The following is a 14757-nucleotide window of genomic DNA, read 5'->3' as shown; positions in this document are numbered from 1 at the left end:
CTGACAGCTGGTGGTGTGTGTGTGTGTTTGGTGAAAGCATGCACTGACATTTGGTGTTGTGTGCGTGGTGGAAGTATGCACTGACGCATGGTGTGGTTTGTGCTTGGTGAAAGCGTACATTGATGGCTGGTGGTGTTTGTGCTTGGTGAAAGCGTGCACTGATGGCGTGTGGTTGTGTGTGTAGTGGTGAGTCTGTGGGGGTGAGTCTGTGGGGGTGAGTGTGTGGTGGTGAGTGTGTGGTGGTGAGTGTGTGGTGGTGAGTGTGCGGTGATGAGTGTGTGGTGGTGAGAGGCTGGTGTGTGTGGTGTGTGTGAGTGTGGTATGTGTGTGTGGTGTATGTGTGTGTGGTGTGTGGTTTTTATGTGTGTGGTCCTATGTATGTGTGTGGTGAACTTAGTTTTAATGTTTGTCTCCTGCACACTCACACAGTGTCCCTACACACATACACTGCTCACTCTGCACATCCACACTGTTCATCCTGCATAGTCACACACTGTTCATCCTGGACACTCACACACTTTGCACCCTGCACACTTACACACTGTTCACCCTGCATACTCACATACTCACATACTGTTTACCTTGCAGACTCACAGACTGCAGTCACTGTCACTCTGCAGTCACTGTTACTCTGCAGTCACACTCACACTGCAGTCACTCGGCAGTCACTCTGCAGTCACACTCACGCTGCAGTCACTCTGCAGTCACACTCACTCTGCAGTCATTCTGCACTCGCACTCACTCTGCACTCACTCTGTACCTGCACTCACTCTGCACTCACTTTGCACCTCCACTCACTCTACACTCACTCTCCAATCACACTCACTCTGCAGTCACTATGCAGTCACACTCACTGCAGTCACTCTGCAGTCACACTCACTCTGCAGTCATTCTGCACTTGCACTCACTCTGCACTCACTCTACACCTGCACTCACTCTGCACTCACTCTGCACCTGCACTCACTCTACACACACTCTGCACTCACACTTATTCTGCACTCCCTCTGCACTCACATTCAGTCTGCACTCACTCTGCACCTGCACTCACTGTGCACTGACTCTGCATCTGCAATCACTCTGCACTCACTCTGCATTCACTCTGTACTCTGCACTCACTCTTTCTGCACTCACACTGCACTCACTCTGCACCTGCACCCACTGTGCACTGACTCTGCATCTGCACTCACTCTGTACTCTGCACTCACTCTTTCTGTACTCACTCTACACTTACTCACTCTGCACTCACTCTCACTCTGCACTCACTCTCACTGTACACTAATCCCACATACTGCTTACTCTGCACACTCACACACTATACGTAAAATATGTGTTTGTAACTTTGATTTACAGTCTGTGAAAAAAAACACTTTTTGCAAGTAAAAGTTGTTTATTGATATTCGAAAAGGAAAACGTTTTCATTGACACAGTTGTAGGTAAGATCAGACATTATTAAATGTATCTATTGAAATATTGCAACTGTATGACTGTGCACCTGCACTCACCCTGCACTCACTCTGCAACTGCACTCACTCTGCCCCTGCACTCACTCTGCACTCACTATGCACTCAGCACTCACTCTGCACTCACTGTCACTCTGCACTCATTTTGCACGCACTCCGCACTCACTCATACTCTGCACTCACTCACTCTCACTCTGCAGTCATTCTGCACTCACTCTGCACTCTACTGCACTCTACTGCACACTGCACTCTACTGCACACTGCACACTGCACCCTGCTGCACTCTGCACTCTGCTGCACTCTACTGCACACTGCACTCTACTGCACGCTGCTGCACTCTGCACTCTATTGCACACTGCACTCTGCTGCACTCTGCTGCACTCTGCACTCTACTGCACTTTACTGCACTCTACTGCACCCTACTGCACTCTACTGCATTCTACTGCACTCTGAACTCTACTGCACTCTGCACTCTAATGCACACTGCACTCTGCACTCAACTGCACTCAACTACACTCAACTGCACTCTACTGCACTCTGCACTCTACTGCACTCTACTGCACGCTGCACTCTACTGCATGCTGCACGCTGCACTCTACTGCACTCTACTGCACTCTGCACTCTACTGCACGCTGCACTCTACTGCACGCTGCATGCTGCACTCTACTGCACTCTGCACTCTACTGCATGCCGCAATCTACTGCACGCCGCAATCTACTGCACGCCGCAATCTACTGCACGCCGCACTCTACTGCACGCTGCACTCTAATGCACGCTGCACTCTACTGCACGCTGCACTCTACTGCACTCTGCGATGGACAGCGGCAGGCGCGATACTTACATTAGATCTCCAGTGGGGGAGGAAAGGAGCTGCAGTCTGAAGAGGACTGGCAGGCTGGTAAGAATATCTAGGACTGGACCGCAGCATCGTGCTCACAAGCTTGGATTTCTGTACTTTAGAAAGTTACTGTGCTTCAGCCTTTGTGGCACTGAGCACCAGAGGCTCATAGTACTGGTGCTGCACACATGTGTTACAACAGTGAAATGTGCTGCGAAATCTAAGTTGGCCCTGTCTATATTCGAATATTACCCCTGCAGGTTACTCAGATCTCTGTAGCAGGCACTTGACCCACCGAGTTGTCCGACTTCTATTGTAGCATGCTGGTACCCTTTCCCAGGCTCCTGATAAACTCACAAAGCTCCACCTTGAGGGATGATTTAAATTGTGGGATTATGAAATGTCCTTACAAGAGCACTGAATGCAAATAGGAATGCAAAGACAGGGCCACCGCAGGCACGTACTTACATGTGGGTGGCACCGTGGCAGCGCACATCCTTCCCTGCCCTGAGACGTCAGCTAAGTGAGCCCGGGTTCCTACGGAATGAACTCCCAGGCCGAGACATGTAAAGTAGCCAATACTGGGCGCGGGAGACTTACATCTGGGATGGGGGAGCTGTGGGGGTGTTGGAGGGGGGCGCTAGCGGCAGCTGCCAACGTACCGACCCAGTTCCATATATGCTGCTTAACACGGGTATACGCTTGCTTCTAAGCGCTCCCACCTTTGCCAGAGATCGGGGACAAAGGAGGGGTGGGCGATGTGTCCAGGATCACACAGTTTGAACCCGTGATGATCAATACAAGCGTTTTGGGGCACAAGGCTATGGCGAGGTGTGAAGGGAGCACTGATACAAATGTTGCATGGTTGTACATACATCAACAAATGTACTATTGCCACCTGAGTTGAAAAGTGCTGTGCTGCTTACTCTCTCCGATAACACCCTCAAATAAGTATAGAATGTAGCTGACCTGATTAAAGCAGGACCAGGTGCTGACCATCCGATTTCATAATCATCTGTAAGAAATATGGTGCTCCTGTCATTTCCAAACTTACATCCACATTAGTGTGTGTCTTAAAAAAAACGTGTCTTACTTGACATACCTTGTGATAGCGAAAAAAAAATAATCCAATGGTCTGGAAAATAAACAGTCCTTCACACGCTCGTGAGAAATAGTGCCTTTAAAAAAACAACAACATATATTCATGAATTGCCGTGAATAATTCGTAAGCCTGGACCATTAATTTTGCCAATACCTTATAAATGCCTCATGAACGTACCTCAGCGAATCTGTATTAAAGCGGTGATCGCATCTTGCAAAAAAAGGAAGCTGCGCGCTGAGCGCTGCAGAATTGTGAACGCGCCCGGCCATCTCAGTGGGTGGCACGGAGCGGTGGGCAGGTCTGCACGTTCCAGGGGCTCGTATGAAGCATCTCCCTGCAAAGCATGGCGCGGTGGCCTCGTCCGGGCGGTGCATGCGTGCACAGCGGGAGGCAAAGGGTGCGCCGGGATTCAATGCATCCGAGCGGGAGCATCAGTAATTACACAGCAAGCGACCCCCCCCCCCCCTCCGCCAGATTACACAAAAACAGACCAGTCATAGTTTCCAACCACAAGTGTGCCAAGCTGCGGCGGGGCCCCGGGCTTCCAGGACCGGATTCAAACCGCGGCTGCAGGCGGGGAACAATGCAAACTACTTCCCATGTACTCTTTGCAACTGGGCGATTGTGCGTTCATGCACGGCCCCACTCGCTTCCTTTTTGTTATTTTACTTAATAACTGCGGTGTACGTATGAAGCATTTACTTAATAACTGCGGTGTACGTATGTTCGTATGAAGCATCTCCCTGCAAAGCATGGCGCGGTGGCCTCGTCCGGGCGGTGCATGCGTGCACAGCGGGAGGCAAAGGGTGCGCCGGGATTCAATGCATCCGAGCGGGAGCATCAGTAATTACACAGCAAGCGACCCCCCCCCCTCCGCCAGATTACACAAAAACAGACCAGTCATAGTTTCCAACCACAAGTGTGCCAAGCTGCGGCGGGGCCCCGGGCTTCCAGGACCGGATTCAAACCGCGGCTGCAGGCGGGGAACAATGCAAACTACTTCCCATGTACTCTTTGCAACTGGGCGATTGTGCGTTCATGCACGGCCCCACTCGCTTCCTTTTTGTTATTTTACTTAATAACTGCGGTGCAGTGTGTGTCTTAAAAAAAAACGTGTCTTACTTGACATACCTTGTGATAGCGAAAAAAAAATAATCCAATGGTCTGGAAAATAAACAGTCCTTCACACGCTCGTGAGAAATCGTGCCTTTAAAAAAACAACAACATATATTCATGAATTGCCGTGAATAATTCGTAAGCCTGGACCATTAATTTTGCCAATACCTTATAAATGCCTCATGAACGTACCTCAGCGAATCTGTATTAAAGCGGTGATCGCATCTTGCAAAACAAGGAAGCTGCGCGCTGAGCGCTGCAGATTTGTGAACGCGCCCGGCCATCTGTATTCACTAACGGAGGCACCCTGACAGCTCCTAATTATAATTAATGTACTTCTTTGCGCGAGCACGCACGAAATATGCCTCAAAATGGCGGAACAAAACTACATTTACCCTATCACTTCAAGCCTATTAAAAAGAAAACACAAGGAAGACGAATCACTGACCAGATGACAGAAAACGCTAAGGAATGTCTGGAATTTCTCTCTCCATGGCCCTCTTCTTCTTTTTTTTCTCCTTTAACATTAGTTCTCAAACTCCTCCCAGTTTCACTGGGAAGGAGTCCGAGCCCTAAAAAGCATGTTCACTTTCCTCAGAGGTCAAGCATGGAATTTATAGGAAACTAGAATGTGAATGTGGACATAGTGAGCCTGTCTAAGGAACTGAGCTCCCCGCTTCGCATCGTTGGCTTTATCTAGGAATGTTGTTGTATATGTAGGTGTGACCACTTTCTCCATGCAATACAAAGGTGTACATTCCCTATATAATTTGTTTACTCCACCAGAACTGTCGAACTAACCGAGCAGCCCGTAATACAATCTGTACTCTGTCTTGAAGTATTCTTGCACATATTGCTTACTGTATGCCTTATTGAAGGTCCCAAGATTCCATTTTTGCTAGGGAAGTTTAGTCAGATGATGTTTGTGGGGATTTGTGGGGATGATAGCCGAAGCCTAATTACAGGTCAAATCATCAATATCCTCTCCCTAAGGTGCATTCAAAACATGTTATGGTTCACCAGGAGATACTACATATAAACAGATAGGATCTCTGCTCATGTCCTGTGCAACCTTGAGATCTGTTAAGTGTCATGTTCTATATTGTTGTAATTTTACTTGTTCACTGTCTGAGTACTGCATCGTCTGCACTATTTTGGATATATGATAAAATACATATTGTCTTTAAACTAAATATGTGAAAACAATCATAATGCAAGATATTGTGTCCTGTACCCTATTTCATAACACTGGTTATGATACAAGTTACTAATTGAGTTTGCACACTTTGAAAGCAAAAGTAGAAATGTCAGTGAATGAGCTTTAGAGAACTTAGGCAGTATTCCCCAGCATGTTTGCCTTAATTTCAAAGGTTGATATGCTCGCTCATTTCAAGGAATGATGCCTCAGAGGCATACTCAGACACCCCCAACTTGCATTCACAAACTGAAAGGAGTTGGATTTAGCACAGTGAATGTGCTGAAGGTGCATGAAAGACATGTTTTCTTCAGCTTCAAGTAGCTAGCGATGGAAAGAATTAGTATAGGTTCACTTGGCAAGTATACAGGATTAGTCAGGACTCTGATGAGGATAGAGGCATGAAAGAGTAAAGAAAGATGAGGCTAAGTGTGCTTTCAGAGGGATATTGCCTAGGTAGAAGGCAGATAGTAAAGGAACTACAGATACACATGCCATCGCTTCATCTTCACCTACGGATTAAAAACCCATTGGCGCTGCACTTGTCCCCATACTGAATGACTCCCTCACTCATCTAAGGAAATGACTTCAAACCATGCAGAACGCAGCAGGCAGCTTACTCCATTAACATCCAGCTCGCACACACCCAGCACAGAAACAGCTTCTCAATCCACAGCTCTTTTTAAACTCCTGAAACACATATTCAAAGTATTGCACAACACTGATCCAGCATGCCTCAATACTACCTTGAATTTCATAAACCTTCAAGACATCTTTGCTCAGCATAGGCAGCCACAGAGCAAGGAGAATAGATTGCTCCTAATTTGCTCCAATAGGGTGGAATGACCTGCCTCTACACATATGCGTTATCTCTAAAATTAGTGCATTCCACACAAATCTGAACAAATGGCCCTTCGACTAGGTTACTCCATGGATCCCCCCCCTGACTGTTCTTGCATGGTGACAGGATACTAGCTCAGGTGTTAGTGCGTTTTACAAAAAAAATCATAAAATTACAGAGAACCCTGCACCCAATGCTACAGGAATGGGCAAAATGTTTGTCCTGCCTGCCATGTTCATCCTGCGTCTGAACTTAGTAGATGTTCAGTTTGCTGTATGATGAGTGCATTATAGTCACAGCACTGCACATAACGGTGGATGGGATATATGCTACGTTCGCACAGACTACCCTTTGTGTCAAAAATGAATGCTCTGCAAAGTTTATGGTGTTCTGTTTAGGGAGCTTCAGTAGTATTCCCCAGCATATTTGCCTTAGTTTCAAAGGAAGATAGGCTCACTCAGTTCGAGGAATGACACCTCAGAGAGACACTCAAACACACCCAACTTGAATCCACAAACTGGAAGGAGTTGGATTTACCGTAGTGAGTGCTCTAAAGATGCATGTAAGACATGTCTTCTTGAGTCTCAAGTAGTTTACATGAGAGCCATTAGTAATGGCTCTTCGACTAGGTTACTCCATGGATCACCCCCTGACTGTTCTTGCATGGTGACAGGATACTAGCTCAGGTGTTAGTGCGTTTTACAAAAAAAATCATAAAATTACAGAGAACCCTGCACCCAATGCTACATGAATGGGCAAAATGTTTGTCCTGCCTGCCATGTTCATCCTGCGTCTGAACTAAGTAGATGTTCAGTTTGCTGTATGATGAGTGCATTATAGTCACAGCACTGCACATAACGGTGGATGGGATATATGCTACGTTCGCATGGACTACCCTTTGTGTCAAAAACGAATGCTCTACAAAGTTTATGGTTTTCTCTTTAGGGAGCTTCAGTAGTATTCCCCAGCATATTTGCCTTAGTTTCAAAGGAAGATATGCTCACTCAGTTCGAGGAATGACACCTCAGAGAGATACTCAAACACACCCAACTTGAATCCACAAACTCGAAGGAGTTGGATTTACCGTAGTGAGTGCTCTAAAGATGCATGTAAGACATGTCTTCTTGAGTCTCAAGTAGTTTACATGAGAGCCATTAGTAAAGGTTCACTAGGCATGTGCTCGGTAATGTTCAGAATGGAGGTGATTACTTGACAGGTGGTAAAAATGTGATCAAACTGTTTTTTCATTTGTGAAGGTTGTGGTACATCAACTGTCAAAATGTGTGAACATAAATGGGGATTCCGTCCTATGGAGTATGACTGTTATGGCACCCTACATAAGGCAGTATTTTAACGTGAGGGCAATGATCTGTTGGATTGGGTCCATGTCTGGCGGTATGAAAGTCTTGTGTGTGGTGCGTGAATGGTGTGCAAATGTACAATAAAGTGATTGGTGCCTTGACGCAGCTCTTTGGCTCACCTTCAGTAGTCTTGGTCTCATTATTCAGATACTTTGATATGTATTTATACTTTCAAGCTAGCATTTATGGAGGTGCTAAAACCAACCAGTGTAAGTGGTGGATTAACTTTAAAAATTAGTACTAAATTTATATCTGTGATAGTAAGTATACTCCATCACAATGGCAACAGGGTATCCTTACTGTAAAGACAATGGTCTCGCATCCCAATATATATGTGGATGGAGCATTGGTGTAACCGTTGGGAAGACTACTCTATGTTTAGCATGGTTGCACCCCTCCTATATCCCGTCTGAGTAAGGGCCATCTATGGCTGACCTCTGTGTCTGCCCACTCAATTTAGATGTGCAGACCAATAGGTAATATTTCACTGCCCGTCACCACCTGGGAAAAGATGGTTGGAAAGGGCAGTGATAACTGTCTAATGCACCCCTTGCCATGAGAGATAACTCCCATGAGAGAGGGGATATTTTTTTCAAAAGAAAATCCGGATTCAGAATTTTATTTTTAAAAATTGATGTACAGCTCTGTCATATTCATAGAGTAGCACATCAATTGTGAAAAGGCATTGAAGGGAACCGCCATTTAGGCAGCTCTTTTCCATGTTTTTCAATTGACTGCAAGCTTGGTGGTCATTTCTAAATTTGGTGGGTGGAGAAGTCTCAGCATTGTAGTTGTTAAGTACTTCCCCAGGGCGACAAAGTCTTGTTTGTCAGCCAAAATGTAAATATGGCCCTTAATAAGAACTCTTGAATCTTTTTTCCAATGTGGGTGGCTGTAGATTTTGAGCCCTAGGTCAGCCAACACCTAGACAATCCTGCACATTTTATAAAACTAGACAACCAGGGGAGTCCAGTGGTGCATGGCTTGTGTGGCTCTCACCAGGTAATTTTACACAGAATCCCTTGCATACGTCAAGCTTTGGTAAGAAACACACATTTTCATCACATTTCAGTGATTAAGGACATGGAACCTGCAGAGATCCACAGGTTTCCTACCACCCTGAGTTCCCACATGTCTCTCGATATGAACTGTACTCACTTGTGTGGGTGGCCCAAGAGAAAACAAAACAAAAGGCCCTACAACGCTATGTTGAGAGAAAAGTAATAGGGGTAGGGGTTGTATTTGGGGCTGTGCTGTGGCGCCACCCATGCAAACCTACATACTACAGACATTTTTGAAAATTAGACAGTCAGGGGAGTCTGGGGTGGTGTCCCTTCAGGGGATCCCTCAAGGTTGTCCTACCCATAATGCACTGCAAACCTCAAACTCGTCCTGAAATCACGTATTTTCCTTCCATTTCTGTGATTGAAACTTCTGGAAACCGCAAGAATCCACAAAATTCCTACCAGTATGCATTACCCCACGTGTGCCAATAAAAACGCTGCCCCACTTGTGGGCTGGGCCTAGTTCCATTACAGGGACAGCTCAAACAAAGGACAAAGGGAGCCCCCGGCAGGGGACTTTGAGGTTTGCAAGGGATCCTTGGAAAAACACTTGGTGAGAGCTATGCAAGTTAATCCTTCCTGGATACCCCTAAGTGTCTAATTAAAAACAAAATTACAGGTTTGCTTGGTTTTCCTAGGTGCCAGCTGAGATAGGATCAAAAATCTACAGCTACCTACATTGGAAAAAGGGTTGATTTTCAGTGAAAAATTAGATGAATCCACGTTGTGATTCGGACCATTTCCTGTCCTAGGCACTAAGCATACTTACACAAGCAAGGTACAAGTTTTTTTATTGGAAGACTTGTGGAAATGTCAGTTGGGTGGAATTTTGTAGCTCCCTGCAGATTTCAGAAAATGTGTTTTTGTAGTCAAGAGTTGAGGTTTGTAAGGGATTCTGGGAAAAAAAAGGTTTCTCTGGATGCCAGCTGAGCTAGGGTCCAAAATCTTCAGCTTCCTACATTGGAAAACACAGGGAAAAAAGGTCAGTTTTCAGTGGGAAAATGTGATAAGTCCCGTTGCATTTTGGGTCATTTCCGGTTGTGGGCCCTAGTTCTAACCACACAAGTATGGTACCATTATATAGGGAGACTTGAAGGAATGTGGGGTGGAGAGAAGTTTGTGACCCCTCACTGTTTCCAGAATTTGCATCAAAGTTTGGGGTTTGCAAGGCATTCTGGGTAAAAAAAAACCCGGTTAGAGCCTTGCATATCAGCCAAACCTATATTCCCCCTAGGTGTCAAGTTAAAAAAAATATACAGGATTGCAAGGTTTCCCTAGGAGCCAGATGAGCTAGGATCCAAAATCCATGTTGTGTTTTGGGCCATTTTCTGTCACAGGCACTATTATTTTATTTTTGAGATGTGTAATGCACACACTACGGAGGTTTTCCCCATGCAGGATAGAAGCAAATATGGTGTCCCAGGGCAAGCATCTAGAATAGCCAAAGTCTTCAAATTCTTTTGTAAGGTAAGTAATGAATTGCAGTTTCTAAGATCAGCAGGCAGAGAATTCCACAGTTTTAGGAATAGGGTAAGAAAAGGAGTGGCCCTTCAAATGGGCTAGATGGAACCTGGGTACTGAAATCAATGCATGACTCAAAGATCTCAGGTATTGAATAGGCAGATAGGGAGTTACCAGTTCCTGAATGTAGTGGGGCGCTAAGCCGTGTTTGGCCTTGAACATATGTAAACAGATTTGTAAAGCGCATGGATACCCGGGAGCATCCCAGCGCTAGGAAAAAAAAGCCAAGCTCACAATGGGAAGTGGAGTCAATAGGATCACTGGGGGAAGAGGAAAGTTTTGAGAAGCTTTCGGAACCGTAAATGACATGGTTCAGCCCGCAGCTTCCGGGGAAGAGCATTCCACAGAGTTGCTGCCTTCACAGAGAATCGGCGACCGCCAGTACGCGCTTTCTTTACTCTCGGAATTCTGGCCAGGCATTCGTGATCGCATCGAAGGGGCCTGTTGGCCTTGTATGGCAAAACTAAGCTCTTCAAAATAGAAGGTCCCTTACCTTGTAGAGATTTGTGAGCGATACACAAGGATTTGAACTTTATCCTTTCGCGAACTGGTAGCCAGTGCAGCAATCTGAGTGCCGGTTTAGCTGAGACCCTGGCCGGGGTGCCTGTGAGCAACTTAGCTGCAGCGTTCTGGATCTGTTGCAGTTTATTAATTGTGGCTTCACGAGCGCCCAAAAAGAGGGCGTTGCTGTAATCCAGCCTGGACAGAATAAGTCCTTGAATTAACATCTTCCTTGAGGGCAGAGGCAGGAGAGTGAGGAATTTCCGAGCCGAACGGAGTAAGCCACAGCCGAATCCAGAATTTTTTTTGGCTTGAGTCTTGAACGAAAGATCCTGTTCTAGCCAAACCCCTAAGCTTTTAATTTAATTTTTTGAGAGGGGGAGAGCTCCCATGCAGGTAGGCCAGATAGCATTGGATAGTGGTGTCATCTTATGCCCCAATAGCATAAGTTCCGTTTTGGAACCATTTAGTTTGAGAGAGGACTCACTCATCCTGGCATGTATTTTGGGAAGGCAGGAGCGAAGATTATCAGAACATTGGTCCAATTGGGAGAGAGAGACGACAAGTTGGGTGTCGTCTGCATAACTCACTATTTTGAACCCGAATGGGGCAACCACATCCTCCAGGGGGGACATGTACACGTTGAACAACGTAGGGCTTATAGATGAGCCCTGCGGTACGCCACACTGGAGGGGGATACGTTTGGATCGTGAATCGCCTTCCTAGACTTGAAAAGTTTGATTATTTAGGAACGATGTTAACCAGGCCAGAGCGGAACCTGAAATTCCCATATCAGATAGGCGATGAATTAAGACACGGTGGTTGACCGTGTCAAAGGCTGCACTTAGATCCAGGAGGATCACTGCCACTGATCCTCCCGAATCCATGATGCACCTCGCCTCCTCGATAACAGATATAAGAGCAGTGTCAGTACCCTGGCCTGGGCGGAAGCCTGTTTGAGAACTCCGCAATAACTCATTAGATTCCAGAAAATGGGAAAGTTGGTGATTGACCATTTTTTCTGTAATCTTACTGAGTTCTGGAAGTAATGAGATCGGCCTAAAGTTGGCCAACTCCAAAGGATCAAGCTGTGTTTTTTTCAAGAGGGCCTTCACAATAGCTCCCTTCCAACTAGGAGGGACAGTGCCTTGCCGAAGAGAGGCATTGATTAGCTCAGTGGCAGAAGGAGAAATGGTGGTGGCAATCCGTTTCAAAATCTGCATAGGAACCGGATCACTGGGGGAGCCACTTTTCATAGCGGCCAATACTTTGTGGAATTCTTCCACCGAGACTGGGTCAAAAGCATCGAGCTGAGGGCCGAGCACAGACGACCGGCTGCAGGCAACTGCTGCAGAGTCAAGCTGAGGCAAAGTAATTAGAATGTTTTAAATTTTAGAGTCAAAATAATTCGCCAGCTCATTGCATTTGGCTCCTGAAGTATCTGGAGACAGTGGGGGGGTCAGGCACCTTCAGTAGTTGTTTAACAATCTGAAAGGTTTCCCTGGTGGAATTGGAAGAGCTTCTAATCCTTTCTTCAAAAGATGCTGTCTTAGCGTTTCTAAGAGCGACTTTGTACGCTCTAATAGCTGCGCGATATGCTTCTTTATTATGACTGTCCCAGTCTTTCCTCCAGATACGCTCAAGTTTTTTGCAACCTTTCCTTAGGACTCCAAGCTCGGGCGTGTACCAGGAAGCTTTGTGGCCTCTCTCCTTTTTTTCCATTCTTTCCTTTGGCAGAACTAGATCAAGTGAGCTAGTAAGCCAATTATTGAAATTAGTATCTGCAACCACGGGGTCCGGCTCGGGTGAAGGGGCGGATTGTTCTAGTTTGTGTGTCCAATTTACATAAGAGAGCTTGGACCAGGCCCTTTCCATAGTACGTGTGACAGAGGTTTGCATCATGTTGGTCCCGATTTGCCAGACAAAGGGGACCAAAAAGTGATCAGACCAGGGGAGAGGAAGAGGGGGGCTGGATTCAAGTGGCAAGATATTAGAAAAAATCGGGTCAAGCAGATGGCCTTTGTTATGAGTGGCACCCGTATTAATGAGTCCGAGCTCAAAGGATCTAAAATCAAGCTGGAGATCAGCCGCTACCTTGTCCTGGGGATCGTTAAAGTGCAAATTGAGGTCTCCCAATATGGTAAAATTGGGTGCAGAAGAGGCCAAGACAGTCACTGTTTCCACAAGTGACCTAACAAAATGGCTAGGGCAGCCCGGGGGCGATACACCAACACGCCATGGATGGAAATGGTGGACGATATTTGAAGGGAAAAATGGCTGTTCTCGCAATCAGAAATGCCGCTGTCCTTCGCCCTCCAGACAAAGTGATCTCTGTACAGTATGGCTAACCCACCCCCTCTGCCAATGGGCCTGTTCTGAAAATAGATATATACATATATCACATATATACATAGATATAAACATATATCACAATGCCTTAAACTCAATGCTTTTAAGGACAGTTAGACCTGGCACCATTGGCGTGCTTCTCCCCTGCATTTTTTTGCCTTTGCCTTCCGTGTTTATGCTGTGTGTTGGACTTCGTTTTGCTGGTCTAGATGCTTTAGGCACATTGTCACTGCTGTTCAGTGCCAAAGTGCAAGTGCTCCCTTTGTAAATTGACTGTTATGGATTGGTGATTCCATGATTGTCTATTTGATTTACTAATCAGTCCCTAGTACAGTACACTGGGTGTGCTCGGGACTTGTAAATCAAATGCTGCTGGTGGGCTTGTAGCACTGATTGTGCCACTCACAAAAGCAACCTGTAAATGTAACTCTGGCCTGTGTTGCAGAGCCTGTGTGCAGTATGGTACTGCCAAGTCGACTTGGCAAGTGCACCCACTTGCCTGGACCTAACCTTCCCTTTTCTTACATGTCAGACACCCCTAAGGTTGGCCCAAGGTACCCCTCTGGGCAGGGTGCAGTGTATGTGAAAGGTAGGACATGTCCTGATGTGTATGACATGCCCTGATAGTGAATCACTGCCAATTTCGCTTTTCACTATTGCAAGGCTACCTGTTCCCATAGGAGAGAATGGGGAGTTTGTTTATAACATCTTATAAACATAACTGGCCCTAGGATCAAGGTTGGAAAATAAAGTTTAGTATGCCTGAACTCAGAATGTTAAAGTGCATCTTTCAGTGAGGGTGAGTTTTACATTCTATATTTGAAAATGCCACTTTTAGAAAGTAGGTATTTTCTTGCACAATCATCCAGTGTGCCTCTTCTAGGTTTGTGTATTGCATGTATGGCTTTTGGATGACAGGGGCTGGAGAGGGGCAGTGACTCCGGAAGTCTGATGAGTCAGAGCTGGGCTGAATAGACCTGGGCTACATTTAGAGTAGGGGGAGGATATTTCCTTTCACCTGAATGGGCCTGGTCTGCCTTCAACAATGCTGCCTCTACCTCCTGCCAGGAAGCTGCATCAGAGAACAAAGGAGTTTTGTGTATAAAAATATGGACCCAGACCCCAGACTTTTAGATCACTTCTGGGAAATCAAGAGGAACCTTTGCCAAGGAGAAGAGCCGGAGAAGCTAAGGAGGCATACTGCCCCTGTGTTGTTTTCTGTTGGGGGTTGGTCTGTAGTGGCTACTTGCTGCCAAGGGAAGGAGAAAAGGACTTTACAGCTTGATTTGTGCCCCTGCTGAAAGAAAAGATCTCCAAGGGCTTGAACTGAGCTTGCTCCCTGTTCTAGAGACCTCAGGAACAGCACAGACCTCACAGTGTCTGTGGGCACTGTCTTTGATCGTCTCTGC

This window comes from Lissotriton helveticus, chromosome 2_1 (genome assembly GCF_964261635.1).
Source record: "Lissotriton helveticus chromosome 2_1, aLisHel1.1, whole genome shotgun sequence".
Lineage (NCBI taxonomy): Eukaryota > Metazoa > Chordata > Amphibia > Caudata > Salamandridae > Lissotriton > Lissotriton helveticus.
Note: the sequence above shows the minus strand (reverse complement) of the source record.